Genomic DNA, 15,362 nt, shown 5'->3' with positions numbered 1-15,362 from the left:
GAAGCTTCTGCTGTGGATGTTGCATATGCCCACAGTTGCCGTACGGGCCATAAGAAAGTTTCTGACGTACGTGTAGGTTTTAATGCTGCAGCCAATGCCTCCGAGGTTGTTGAAGATCGCTTCGAGGCTGACTTTATTGAAGACCGCCTAGACGTCGACTCCGAGTATTAAGCACTTTCTTCAATGGGTGCAGCGATCAATGATGTCTTCTTCGAGTAGTAAGAGCACGTGTGTGTCGAAGATGCTGCCTGAAGCCAAACATGGTGGCCGGTAGGTGTCCACTACCTTCCGGGTACTGGATTAGGCAGTCCTGCACCAAATGTTCGAACTGCTTTCCCACGCACGATGTGACAGAAATCAGGCGTATGTTCTCAATGCCGACTGGTTTGTAAGGCTTAGGGATCAAGGTTATTTTTGAGTGCCTCCGTACCGCAGGTAGCTCTCCTTAATCCCAGCAGTCGTTGTAATATCGGAGAAGATCCGTGATGGCCTGGTGCGATAGGTTGCGTAAGTGCTTTTTGAAAATCCTGTCTATTCCGAGCTGGTATTTCTGGTCAACTTCGTTAGGGCTGTGTCAGTTCAGCCTAGCTGAAGTTTCGGTCGAGCGCAGTGTTTGGTGCGCCAGCGTAATTTTTGGTGTGAATTGAAGCTCGAGGGCGTGCATGGCCACAGATGTTCTTCGTCTTTCTTTTAGGAGGTGTCCTTCTATACCGGCGTAGTTTCGAAAAAGACTCTGAAGCTGCTGCTTTTGTGCTGGTTTGGAGGGTGACGTGACTGGAAGTGTGCGAAGCAGATGTCAGGTCTTCCTGGTGCTCACCCGTCCTTGTACTGAACCTTGTCAAAGAAAGCGTGCCCGTTTCGCCTGGCCGATTGGTTCGCATAATCTTGAGATTGCTCGGTGAGGACAGAATGCGTTTTCTTAACTTTCTGCTTAGTTCTGCGGCTGCCACCGTTTTAGAAGTCATGTTAAACCTTCCCAAAGATAGAGGAGATGTGCGTCGACGACGGGTGTATTGGCGTCAAGCTGTATGTCCTTAGTGTAGCGTTCGGCTATCTTGAGCATCTTCTTAAACAAGCCTTCAATGTCGATTATGGTGGTTTTAACGTTGAGGTCATCCCTAAATGATTGTTATTTCGTTAACCAAGCTATTTCATCCTACTGAAACGTTCCGTATGCAAGTCCAAAAATTTTTATTTTACCATAAAGAATGCATATGTTTCCCATATATATCTATAGATTTCCGTCAGAATCTTACGGAAACATACGGAATTATTGGACATCGCATTCGGAACGTTTCAATAGGGATATGCAGCCTTGATATTGTTACGTGAAAATGACACGAGGCGTGTCTATTTAAAATCTATATTTAAACTGATGCGCATGGCGTCGGCTAAGATGGAAGCAGCATGCACAACAAACCGACCACTTCCTTGTTGTCGTCTTCTGACTGCTGATACGTCAGCAACGTAGCATGAACCCCCCCCCCCCCGGCGGTAAAAGCGCCGTCTCGGTGCACATAAAGTACGGTCTTCAGTAGGCAGGTGGTAAGGTTTTAGCCTGCTGACGTGCACAACATCACTAGGTGTGGTTGCAGGCAGGCTTGTGGTCTCAGATGCAGGAATGATCTCATAGGTGACGTCGGTTACCTGGCGGATGATACGGTAAGGACCCATGTAGCGAGACAATAACTTTTCCGATAAGCCAACTCGACGAACTTGGCACCACAGGAGAACAAGAGAACCGAGTGAGAAGTGAACGTCAGCATGCCGGCTGTCGTAGATGGCTTTCTGGGTGGCTTGCGAAGCCGAAAGTCTAGAGCGGGTGATCAGACGTGCATGGTCGGCACGAGAAATAGCGTCGCGTGCGTATTCGGTTGTTGGCGTTGTAGTGGTTGGAAGTAAGGTGTCGAGTGATAACGTCGGATCACGGCCATAAAGCAAATAAAAGGGTGAATAACCAGTGGTGTCGTGGCGCGAAGGATTGTACGCGAAGGTCACGTGATGTAGCGCCAGGTCCCAGTCATGGTGGTCGGAGGACACATACATTGCGAGTAAGTCCGTTAGGTTCCGATTTAGCCGTTCGGTAAGGCCAATTGTTTGGGGATGGTAGGAAGTGGTCAGCTTGTGGTGCGCCGAGGAAGAGCGCAGAAGATCGTCGATCACACGGGACAAAATTGCGCGGCCACGATCCGTGAGTAATTGGCGAGGAGCACCATGGTGTAGGAAAAGTCCGCAACGTCAGTAGCGGTGCTGGTGGGGAGCACCCGAGTGATGGCATACCTAGTCGCGTATTCTATAGCAACGGCGACCCACTTGTTGCCCGATTTCGACTCAGGAAAAGGACCGAGAAGATCTATACCAACACGGAAGAAAGGTTTGGTTAGGATGGAGATCGGTTGAAGAAGTCCAGCCGGGGGCGCAGTAGGTCGCTTCCTACGTTGGCACTTATCGCAGGAGCACACGTAACGGCGAACGTACCGAGTGAGACCGCGCCAAAAGAAGCGGCGACGCATGCGGTCGTACGTCTGAGATACACCCAGATGACCAGCAGTTGGTTCATCGCGAAGCTCGTGCAGCATGGTTGAATGCAAATTTTTCAACACGACAAGAAGGAGCTCAGGACCATCTGGCTGGAGGCTATGACGGTACAGCGTGCCATTCAGGAAGACGTACATGCGAAGTGACGTGTCGTTCGGAGCAGATTCGAGACGGTCAATACGTTGTCGCAGAGAAGCATCACGACGTTGTTCATCACGTATCTGAAGAAACTGGGACATTGACATGACGCTGAGGCTAGGCTCAATGTCTGGTTCGTCGGGCTGATCAACAGGGTAGCGGGATAAGCAATCGGCGTCCAGATGAAGACGTCCAGACTTATAAGCAACCGAGTAGGAATACTCCTGTAGGCGTAATGCCCAAAGACCAAGTCGTCCAGTGGGGTCCTTAGGAGAAGAAAGCCAACACAGCGCGTGATGATCTGTGATGACACGGAAAGGGCGGCTATACAAGTAAGGACGGAATTTCGAAACTGCCCAAACAAGAGGGAGACATTCCCCTTCTGTTATAGAATGATTGCTTCCAGACTTAAAAAGCAGACGGCTTGCGTACGCTAATACACGGTCGTTGCCCCGCTGAATTTGCGCCAAAACTGCACCAATTCCGTGACCACTCGCATCTGTTGGCACTTCTGTGGGAGCATCGGGGTCGAAATGTGCAAGATTAGGAGGTGTCGTTAGAGCAGTGATTAGCTGAGAGAAGGCGTCAGCTTGAGGAGGGCCCCAAGAAAATGGGACGTCTTGTTTGAGAAGACAGTGAGTGGTCGGGCGAGTGCCGCAAAGTTTTTCACGAACCGGCGAAAGTAGGAGCAGAGGCCCACGAAACTGCGAACATCATGGACAGAGCGTGGGACTGGGAAGTTTGTTACAGCGCGTACTTTCGCCGGGTCTGGCCGTACGCCGGCAGCACCAACAAGGTGACCCATTATGGTAATCTGATGAAGACCGAAGTGGCACTTGCAGCACTTGAGCTGCAGGCCGGCCTGTCGATATATGGATAGAATGGTCCAAAGGCGTTCAAGGTGGGTTGCAAAGGTAGGTGAGAAAATGATCACTTCGTCGAGGTAACACAAACATGTCGACCATTTAAATCCTTGTAGGAGCCAAACTTGGACCCCCGTCGTTATTCGCCCAGCCGTGCCGGCGCACCTAATAGCCGCTCTACCACGCGTTCACCGTCACCGCAACGCCGCCATTCTCCGTCACCTAAACCCCGCCGCTATCCATCAACGACTAACTATGGATCTTCCTGGACAAAAAAATAGACTGTGCAGCTTCTGGAGGTAGTGCTGCATCAAGTGCGACTGACCCGAATCCTCCGTTGACACTACCTACTAATAAAAACTTGCTAAACGTGCATGTGGACGGTCTGTCTTTGACGGCTTTAGTTGACACTGGAGCTCAGGTGTCTATAATGAGTGCTGGTCTATTTCGCCGCCTCAAAAGTAGTGCTCATGCCTGCCGTAACACAAGCTGCCCGTGTCGCCGATGGTGGAACTGTAGCCATCATTGGAATGTGTCATCATCATCATCATCAGCCTGACTACGTCCACTGCAGGACATAGGCATCTCCCATGTTCCGCCAGTTTACCCGGTCCTGGGCCTGCTGCTGCCAATTTATACCCGCAAACTTCTTAATCTCATCTGCCCACCTAACCTTCTGTCTCCCCCTAACCCGCTTGCCTTCTCTGGGAATCCAGTCAGTTAACCTTAACGACCAGCGGTTATCCTGTCTACGCGCTACATGCCCGGCCCATGTCCATTTATCTTCTTGAATTCAGCTATGATATCCTTAACCCCAGTTTGTTCCCTAATGCACTCTGCTCTCTTCTTGTCTCTTAAGGTTACACCTACCATTTTTCTTTCCATTGCTCGCTGCGTCGTCCTCAATTTAAGCTGAACTTTCTTTGTAAGTCTCCAGGTTTCTTCTCCGTAGCTAAGTACCGGCAAGATACAGCTCTTATATACCTTCCTCTTGAGGGATAGTGGCAATCTACCTGTCATTATTTGAGTGTGCTTGCCAAATGTGCTCCACCCCATTCTTATTCTTCTAGTCACTTCAATCTCGTGGTTCGGCTCCGCAGTTATTACCTGCCCTAAGTAGACATAGTCTTTTACAACTTGAAGTGCACTATTACCTATCTCGAAGCGCTGCTCTTTTCCGAGGTTGTACATTACTTTCGTTTTCTGCAGGTTGACTTTAAGACCCACTTTTCTGCTCTCCTTGTCTAACTCTGTTATCATGAGTTGCAATTTGTCCCCTGAGTTACTCAGCAATGCAATGTCATCGGCGAAGCGCAGGTCACAAAGGTACTCTCCATTAACTCTTATCCTTAACTGTTCCCATTCTAGGCTTCTGAAAACTTCCTGTAAGCACGCGGTAAATAGCATTTGGGTAGATTGTGTCCCCCTGCCTTACACCCTTCTTGATTGGTATTTTGTTGCTTTCTTTATGAAGCACTATGGTTGCAGTTCATCGCCTGTAGATTTCTTCCAGGATGTTTATATACGCTTTATCGACACCCTGATTCCGCAGTGTCTGCATGACGGCTGATATTTCTACTGAATCAAACGCCTGCTCGTAACCTATGAAGGCTAAGTATAGTGGTTGGTTATACTCTGAGCATTTCTCTATTACCTGGTTGATAGTATGAATGTGGTCGATTGTTGAGTAGCCTGTTCGAAATCCTGCTTGTTCCTTTGGTTGATTGAATTCTAATGTTTTCTTTACTCTGTTAGCAATTACCTTTGTAAATAGCTTGTATACTACAGAGAGCAAGCTAATCAGCTTGTAATTCTTCAAGTCCTTGTCATCTCCTTTCTTATGATTAAGATAATGTTAGCGTTCTTCCAAGACTCTGGTACCCTTCCCGTCAGGAGGCACTTTGTAAACAGAGTGGCTAGTATTTCTAACACAATCTGTCCTCCATCTTTCAGCAGATCTGATGTTACCTGATCCTCACCAGCAGCTTTGCCTCTTTGCAAGCTCTCCAAAGCTTTTCTGTCTTCTTCTATCATTACTAGTGGGGTGTCATCTGGGTTACTGCTAGTTCTTATAGTATTAAGGTCGTGGTTGTCTCGGCTACTGTACAGATCTCTGTAAAACTCCTCCGCAATTTTAACTATCCTATCCATATTGGTAGTTATTTTGCCTTCTTTGTCCCTTAGTGCATACATTCGATTTTTGCCTATCCGAAGTTTCCTCTTCACTGCTTTGACACTTCCTCCGTTTTTCAGAGCGTGTTCAATTCTCTCCATGTTATACCATCTTACATCGGATACCTTACGCCTGTTAATAAACTTCGAAATCTCTGCCAGTTCTATTTTGTCTGTTGTACTTGAGACTTTCATGATTTTACGCTTCTTAATGAGATTCTTCGTTTCCTGGGAAAGCTTGCCAGTGTCCTGTCTAACTACCCTGCCTCCAACTTCCACTGCACCAGTGGTTGGAATGTGTACCAGTCGTAATAGCCTTGTCAGCCGCCATGTTCCTGTTTTATTTACCCTGCTCGATCTCTGCCCTCATGACGTCATCTTCGGGATGGACTTCTTATCGACGCATTCTGCCCTGATTGACTGTTCCGCCAGCACTCTCTCTTTAAAACTTCCTCTTCTGAATTCTCACCCTGAACTTCCGAACAGCCTGTGCACCACTGACTTCTTCCGGATACTACCTAAAGCTCTCACATTCGTTTAATTGGCTACAACTTCTCCCGTGCCCGACGGTGATTATATCCTGACGCCTATTCCTGATGTTTTCCTGGCACGTGACATTACTGTCCCACACTCCGTCGTAACCATCGCCTCAAACCGAACATATTTACCTGTTATCAATTGCAGTTTTATAAAACAAGTGTTACCTCAAGTAATATCCGTCGCCACGCTAAGACATTTAATGGACGACCACGTCACCTGTTTTGCGGAAAACGTGTGTGCCGATCACCCACGTCACTCGCAGGAGGCCACGTGTCTGAATGCAGCCTTACGCTTTATGAGCGCCCCGGACCTCGAACTTGAGAAGTCAGCCGCGCTTTGCCGCCTTCTGGCTTCATACCGAGACAAATTCGACGTAGGCAGCCATCAGCTCGGCCAGACTTCACTCATCAAGCACCGCAATAAAACAGGCGATTCTCATCCCATTCATCCGCGACCATACTGGTTGTCTGCCACCGAGCGTCAATTATTTCAACAAGAAGTTACCAAGATGTTAGCCAAGGGAATCATTGAACACTCTTCGAACACTTCGGCGTCCCCGGTTGTGCTCGTTAAAAAGAAAGATGGCACGAAACGCTTCTGCGTGGACTACCGCCATCTGAATAGAATCACGAAAGAGGACGTTTATCCTTTACCCCGCATCGATGACGCTCTCGATTGTCTCCATGGCGCCCTATACTTTTGTAACGAGGGCAGTGGGCATGGAGCTCGAGTATAGAAAAGGAAGAAGACTTGCTGTGATCGCAGGCTTGCGTTCAGTTAGCCCTTGCGCTAAATAAAGCTCTCCTTCGCCGAGTGAACTCCTGCTTGTTTAACAACCCGTTTCAAGTCGTGGAAGTGGGGGTACATCTGGTCCTCACCCTGGAACTTCGCAGCCGCACACTCCAACGACCTCCTACAATGACTGATCCGGGGCCATCTCATGCTGCTACTCCAGATCTCGCACCTGTGCCTGTCTTCTGCGCTGGCGCTCTCCGGCAGCGCGACCCCCCATATTTGGTGGCACAGAGGACCAAGATGTGGACTACTGGATTGCCGAGTATGAACTGGTGAGCACAGTCAATAAGTGGAACGCAGCCGATAAGCTCACAAATGTGAGTTTTTACCTGACCGACGTGGCAAAACTATGGTACAGAAATCATCAAAGTGATTTCAGTACCTGGTCGGAATTGGCAAAAACCCTCGCGGAAGTCTTTGGCCGTCCTGCTGTCCGCCGCCTTCGTGCTGAACAGCGCTTGCGGGGCCGGGTACAGAGAGCAGATGAAACTTTCACGAGCTACATCTAAGATGTGCTATTTCTCTGCAATCTCGTCGATTCGACTCTGGACGAGGCAGGCAAGATCAAGAACATTATGAAAGGAATCGACGACGGTGCCTTCCAAATGCTGGCTGCGAAGAGTCCCCAGACGGTCGCCGAGGTGATTCAGCTCTGCCAAAGCTATGATGAGCAGCGTAGGCAGCGCGCTTCTACATGTTGCGCTGCTCAAGACACCGTGGACATCTCATCCCTCGACTATCGCCATGACACCGCCGACCACTTCGCGTTGATGCTAGTCATAAAGCAATTCATACGCGAGGAGGTCGCCCGGCAGCTATCTATAATCACAAGAACTACCGAGCCGATGGCACCCTTGTCGCCTTCGCTTCGCCAGGTCATTCAATTGCAAGTTGCCGAAGCATTGCCGCCAGCTCAGGCTCCATCAACTGCTACCGCACCACTAACGTATGCAGCCGCAGTTGCTCGGCCACGTGCGCCAGCGTCTCCGGCCATCTACGAAGCTACTCGCCACGTTTATTCGTCGACGCCACCTGTCCGCCCGTTGACTGTCCCGTCTCCGGCTGTATACGAAACAACTCGGAACGTTTACATGACGCCGCCGCCTGCACGACCATTTACGGTACCTTATTCAGCGAACAGTCCCCCTATCGTCAGCCAATGACGCACTCCGGATAATCGGCCAATATGTTTTTCATGTGGCATCCCAGGCCACGTAGCTCGTCACTGCCGTCGTCGCCGCTTTCCTTCTCACGACATTGCAGGGGGCTCAAATTACATGCCCACCATGCCCACTCAGCCGCGATATCCCGTTCCTCCCGATCCACCTCTAGACGTACGTCCCAATCGCCGACCATCCAGCGCAAGCCGTTCATCTTCTCCTCGTCGTCGATTTATTTCTCCGATGTTACGTCGCAACAGCCCACCGCGAGGGGAAAACTGATGGGCGCAGTTCCGGAGGCAAGAACTGCGTTGGCAGCGAAAATTTCAAGGCCTAACTGCTGTCCCCCGAACGAAATCGAACTCTATATTGATGGCATTAAGGTGCACGGACTTGTTGACACGGAAGCTGCCGTATCTGTAATTAGCGAGAAACTGTGCCGAAACTTGAAGAAAGCGACCACACAACTTACCGACCTATCTTTGCAGACAGCTACGTCCCATCACATTCTGCCTTAAGCTTTGTGCACTGCACGAGTCGTCATTCAAGGTGCGATGTACGTCGTCACATTTGTAGTTTTATTCCGTTCTTCGCATAACGTTATCCTTGGGTGGGACTTTTTTTCGTCAAATTCTGCTTTGGTCGACTGTGCTCGTTCTGAACTCGCGTTATCTGTGCCGTGCTATGACCCCGACGATGGTGCTTCGTGTAGAGTGTTTGCTGCTTCTGACGTTGACATTGCGCCTTTCTCAGCTGCTGTTGTCTCGGTGTCGTGTGCCTCCCCTCCGAAATCGCCTGTGTTGTTTATGCCATCGGTCCCATCGGCGTGCCGTCGAAATATCATGCTTCCGTTCGCCGTCGTCATTTTTCGCAATGGTCACGCTGCCATTTATGTGTGCAATCCCTCGGACAGCCCGTCATCCCTACTACGTGGAGAATGCCTGGGAAGCTACGAACCTTACGAGTGCATTCTTCCGGCTACTATACCCGATTCTACGGTTTCGCTCCCAATTTGTGCTGTCACTCTTACCAACGCACCTAATGATGCTCTGGACGTATTCTCGAATGCCATCGACTCTGAGCTCCCACCAACTCAGCGCGAAGAGATTATAAATCTTCTTCTCCGCTTTCGTTCTTCATTCGATCGTGACCAGTCAGGCTTAAGCCGAACCTCTGCGGTCGTTCACCGTATTGACACCGGTCAACAAGCCCCGCTAAGGCAGCGTCCGTACCGTGTGTCATCTGCTGAACGCCGTGTCATCGACGAACAAGTGGACGACATGTTGAAACGTGGCATCATCGAGCCCTCCAACAGTCCCTGGGCTTCACCGGTTGTTCTCGTCAAGAAAAAAGACGGATCCATCCGGTTCTGCGTTGACTACCCCCGACTCAAGAAGATAACGCGCAAAGACGTATACCCTCTGCCACGCATCGATGATGCTTTGGACTGCCCACAAGGAGCAGAGTTCTTTTCTTCGTTAGATTTACGCTCAGGCTACTGGCAGGTGCCCATGGCAGAGGATGACCGCCCGAAGACAGCATTTGTAACACCGGATGGACTATATGAATTCACCGTTATGCCCTTTGGCCCCTGCAATGCGCCGGCCACTTTTGAAAGGATGATGGATACCGTCTTGCGAGATCTGAAATGGAAAACGTGCCTCTGTTATTTGGATGACAATGTGGTATTTTCAAGCGACTTTGCGACTCACCTCAGCCGCCTCAAGCAAGTTCTTACGTGCCTTTCCACGGCGAGACTTCAACCTAACTTGAAGAAATGCCACTTCGGCACTCGCAAGCTTGTAATTCTCGGCCATGTGGTTTCTAAGGATGGCATTCTCCCGGACCCTACGAAACTTAATGCAGTCGCGGCGTTCCCAAAGCCAACCACCATCAAAGAGCTTCGAAGCTTCAGCGGCCTATGTTCTTACTTCCGCCGCTACGTCCGCAATTTCGCCTCCATTATCGCCCCCTTGACCAATCTTCTTGCCGGAAGTTCTGATTTGTCAGCGTGGTCGCAGGCGTGTGATGATGCATTTCTGGAACTCCGACGGCTCCTCACCACGCCTCTCATACTCCGACATTTCGATCCGTCTGCTCAAACGGAGCTTCATAGGGACGCTAGTGGTGTCGGGCTAGGGGCCATACTGGCCCAACGCAAGGAGGGCTTTGAGGAGTACGTCGTTGCCTATGCTAGCCGCACCCTCAGTAAAGCCGAGAAGAATTACAGTGTAACTGAAAAAGAGTGCCTCGCCATTATTTGGGCAATCGGAAAATTTAGGCCTTATTTATATGGACGTCCGTTTGATATTGTAACAGACCACCATGCGCTTTGCTGGTTATCTTCACTAAAAGATCCTAATGGTCGGCTCGCTCGGTGGGCATTGCGGTCAAAGGAGTTCGATATCCGTGTTATCTACCGTTCTGGCCGGAAGCTTTCCGACGCCGATGCCCTGTCACGTTCGCCATTGGCTTCAGAGCCTGTCGGCTCGCCTATCTCCACTAGTGCTGCCTTGGCCATCAGCATTTCGGACATGCCTTCCGAGCAACGCAAAGATGCTTGGATTTCTTCTCTTTTGGACTTTCTCTCAAACCGGACGCCCGCTCCAGTTTCCAGGACGCTTCGCCGTCAAGCAGGACACTTCGCTATTCGGTATAACCTGCTTTACCGCCGAAACTACAGCTCGATCGGCCGTAAGTGGTTGCTCGTCATCCCCCTACATCTGCGCTCTGACATCTGTACCACGTTCCACGATGATCCGCAATGTGGCCACGGTGGTGTGTTAAAAACATACACCCGCTTGCAGCTGCGGTACTACTGGCGCGGTATGTACCGTTTCGTTCGCCGTTACGTAAGGTCGTGCCTTACGTGCCAGCGACGCAAAATGCCCATTCAACATGCCACAGGTCCCTTGCAGCCGTTGCCATGTCCAGCACGAGCTTTCGATCGTGTCGGAATCGACCTTTACGGTCCGCTTCCCTATGCTTCGAGTAGCAACCGCTGGGTCATTGTCGCTATCGACCACTTAACGCGGTACGCTGAAACAGCTGCGTTACCTTCTGCTACCGCAAAAGACGTTGCGTGTTTTATAGTGCAAAACCTGGTTTTAAGGCATGGAGCACCTCGGGTGTTACTAAGCGACCGTGGCCGCGTTTTTCTCTCCGACGCCATCAAACCGTTGTTGAGCGAGTGTCGCATCATACACCGCTTTACCACAGCCTATCACCCGCAAACTAATGGGATGACAGAGCGTTTTAATCGTACACTTGGGGATATGCTGGCCAAGTACGCTTCATCCGACCAGTCAAATTGGGATAGCATACTCCCTTTTGTGACATATGCTTACAACACTGCAACGCAAAGCACGACTGGATTTTCGTCATTCTTCCTTCTTTATGGACGCGAGCCATCATGAACAATGGATACCATTCTTCCTTATCGACCGGACCCTTCAGAGATGACTACCGTTTCTCGAGCAGCAGCACACGCTCAAGAATGTCGGAAGCTTGCTCGTGCGTTCACGTCACATGTTCAGACGCGCCAAAAACATCGCCACGACGCGTCAACCACGCATATGAGCTTTGCTCTGAACTCACTGGTGTGGTTATTGATTCCTTCCACTCCTCCAGGACTCTCCCACAAGCTTTCGTCCAGGTACCATGGCCCTTATCAAGTTGTGCGCCAAACAACCCCTGTCAACTACCTTGTCGGGCCGCAGGATGCATCTCCGGACAAGCGCCGTCGCGGAAAAGAAATCGTACACATTTCTCGGCTCAAGCCATACCATGACCCTTCTGTGTACACCTGTCCTTAGATTGCCAAGATGGCTCCCTCATCGGCCGGGGGTGATTGTAACGAGGGCAGTGGGCATGGAGCTCGAGTATAGAAAAGGAAGAAGACTCGCTGTGATCGCAGGCTTGCGTTCAGTTAGCCCTTGCGCTAAATAAAGCTCTCCTTCGCCGAGTGAACTCCTGCTTGTTCAACAACCCGTTTCACTTTTCTTATATAGACCTACGTTCCGGCTACTGGCAGATTCGACCAAGAAAAGAATGCATTTGTAACTCCAGACGGCCTAGATCAGTTCAAGGTTATGCCGTTTGGGCTATGCAACGCCCCAGCCACTTTCGAGCGCATGATACTCTCTGCTACAAGGGTTCAAATGCTCAACATGTCTTTGTTATCTTGACGGTGTTGTTGTAAATTCCCCAACATTTGAGATCACCTTCAGCGTTTTCAGCTATTCTCGACATAATCCGCACTGCAGGCCTTCAGTTAAACTCACTGAAGTGCCACTACGGATGTCGTCAAAAAACAGTGTTGGGTTACCTTGTCGACACATCTGGTGTCAGTCGAACCCGGAGAAATTTCGTGCAGTCACCAGTTTCCTGTACCCCGGTCAGTTAAAGACGTCCGGATTTTTTGTAGGACTTTGCTGCTACTTTAGAAGGTTTGTGAGAGGTTTCGCAATCATCGCTCGACCTCTCACTAAGCTTCTGAAGAAAGACGTCACGTTTACCTGGAGTACCAACCAAGCTGCTGCTTTTTCTCATCTAATCACGCCTCTGACGACTCTGCCTATATTGGCTTACTTTGACCCATCCACTCTGACAGAAGTACGAACCGATGCTAGTGGTCACGGGATTGGAGCCATTTAGCCCAACGCCAATGAGAACACGACCAAGTTGTCGCCTACGCTAGCCGCCTCCTCACAGCTGCTGAGCACAACTAGTCTATTACAAAGCGTGAGGGTCACGCTCTTGTTTGGGGAGTCTCAACGTTCTGCCCACATTTATACGGCACAAATTTCTCTGTAGTAACAGACCTTCATGTAGGCCCGTGTGCTCAGATTTGGGTGCACGAGAAAGGACCCCAGGTGGTCTAAAAGTCCAGAGCCCTCCACTACGGCGTCTCTCATAATCATATAGTGGTTTTGGAACGTTAAACCCCACATATCAATCAATCAATTATAAGTAACCTTCATGCGCTATGTTTGTTTACGTCACAGAAGGATCCTACTGGCCGGATCGGGCGCTGGGCTCTGTGACTGCAAGAGTATACCAACACGGTGACGTACAAGTCCGGACGCCTTCATCAGGACGCAGACTGTCTGTCCCGCTACCCGGATGCCGAGTCGAACACTATACTTGACACCGACACCGGCCCTCGCGTCTTTTCTTGTTCGCAAATGACATGCATCGGTGACATGCAGCGCCGTGATGCTCCCTTGCGTGTTATCGTTGAGCGGCTCGAATCACCATCTTCCAATCAGTCCCATCACTCATTCGTGCGCCACGATGGTGTGTAAAACCTCGACAATTTCAAGCAGGATGGACCAGCCCTGCTGCTCGTCATTCCGAAACATTTTCGCTCGGAAATTCCTAATGAACTTCGTGACCTTTCTACAGCCAATCACCTTGGTGTCTGATGCACTTACGACCGAATACGCAGACACTTCTTCTGGCCAGGGCTTGCACGCTCAGTCGGAAGATACGTTGCGGTGTGAGAAATGTCAGCGCCGCAAAACGCCATCGACAATTCCCGCCGGACGCCTTCAACCACTTGACAATCCGTCAAAACCGTTCTTCCGCGTTGGGTCGGGCCTTTCCCATTGTCTTCCTCTTGTAACAAGTAGATAGCCGTGGCCACCGACTACGCCACGCGTTATGCCATCACACGAGCTCTTCCAACAAGCTGCGCCACAGACGTCACCGACATCTTCCTTAAGAACGTGATTTGGCAACACAGAGCCCCACGGCAGCTGCTTACATACCACGGCCGCACGTTTTTGTCGAAGGTGATTGCCGACATCTTGCAGTACTGTCAAACGAGACACAAGCTGATACGCCATACCATCCGCAAACCAATGGACTCACAGAGCGTCTAAATCGAATGCTTACAGATATGCTCGCCAAGTACGTTTCTACTAACCACACCGACTGGAATCTTGCGTTGCCGTACGTTACATTTGCCTATAATTCTTTGCGCCAAGACACTGCCGGTGACTCTCCATTTATTATGTTGTTTGGCTGAGATTCTACATTACCCCTAAATACAACCATTCCGTCTACCGCGACACCAACCAGCGAATATGCCCTTGACAATATCACTCGGGCTGCCAACGCATGCGAAATCACCCGCACTCGCTTCCTGTCCTCTCAAGAGAACCAGTGCAATTTGTACAATCAACGGCGCCGCGACGTGCCCTTCTCACCTGTTCATTGGTGCTGCTATGGCCCCCGACCCTTCAAGTCGGCTTGTCGGAAAAACTTCTTTCTCGCTACACAGGTTCATATCGAGTCCGTCGGGAAATTACTCCTGGGACATGCGAAATTACCCCTGCTGCCCCATCGCCTTCAACTGCCTCACAGACCACCGATATCGCACATGTTTCACGCTTGAAGCCTTACCACTCTCCCGCTGACGTTGACCTCTATATGCGCCGAGACGGCGCTTCTGCCACCGGGGATTATGCTACATGCATGTTGATATTTTGTGGGACGATGCGCGTGTGTGCCTGACGAAGAAATAAAAAGGTGCTCTCCGCTCGTTCGCAGCTAAAACGGTCGCACGATTACTGCTGGTTTTAAGTAAATCTCTTCCACAGCCTCGCCGATACGGCGTCGTGTCTTAATCGTAACGATTTAAAGCGCCCTATCCTGGCGAAAGCCTTGCAATGGGGATTGATCAGTCTGGAATATCAAGTAATATTTCTTAAAAATTTGCCAGCCCTCCCACACTTCAGAATGGCTCAGCAATAGGAAAAGCAACCAGATGGGAAACATTCAAATTTTTCTGCAGAGTCAACTTTTAGGAAAGAACTGACAAAATTTTAAATGAAACTTTGAGATAAAGTATAAACGGGACTGGCATTTCGAATGGGTTTGTGTTGCGAACAGGTCTTAAGAGTTGCAGACATGCTCATAGAAGGGGGCTGCTGCCAACCTGGCACGGCAATTTAAATAAGAACAGCACGCGAGGACCTCAACTGACGTATAGGTTTAAGAAACACCACTTCTTCAAGGTGATCAAACTGAATTATGGCCTTGTTTATGCATAACCTCCATGCCTGCTCGAGATGAATTTTGCAGGTATTCTCTAAGCTAGTATTCTACCCACCTAACTGTCGAGAATAAGCTTTATGCATCATGCTTATAG

The sequence above is a fragment of the Rhipicephalus microplus genome, chromosome 8, assembly GCF_043290135.1.
Source record: "Rhipicephalus microplus isolate Deutch F79 chromosome 8, USDA_Rmic, whole genome shotgun sequence".
Lineage (NCBI taxonomy): Eukaryota > Metazoa > Arthropoda > Arachnida > Ixodida > Ixodidae > Rhipicephalus > Rhipicephalus microplus.
The sequence above is the reverse complement of the archived record's forward strand: the minus strand, read 5'-3'. Positions refer to the sequence as shown.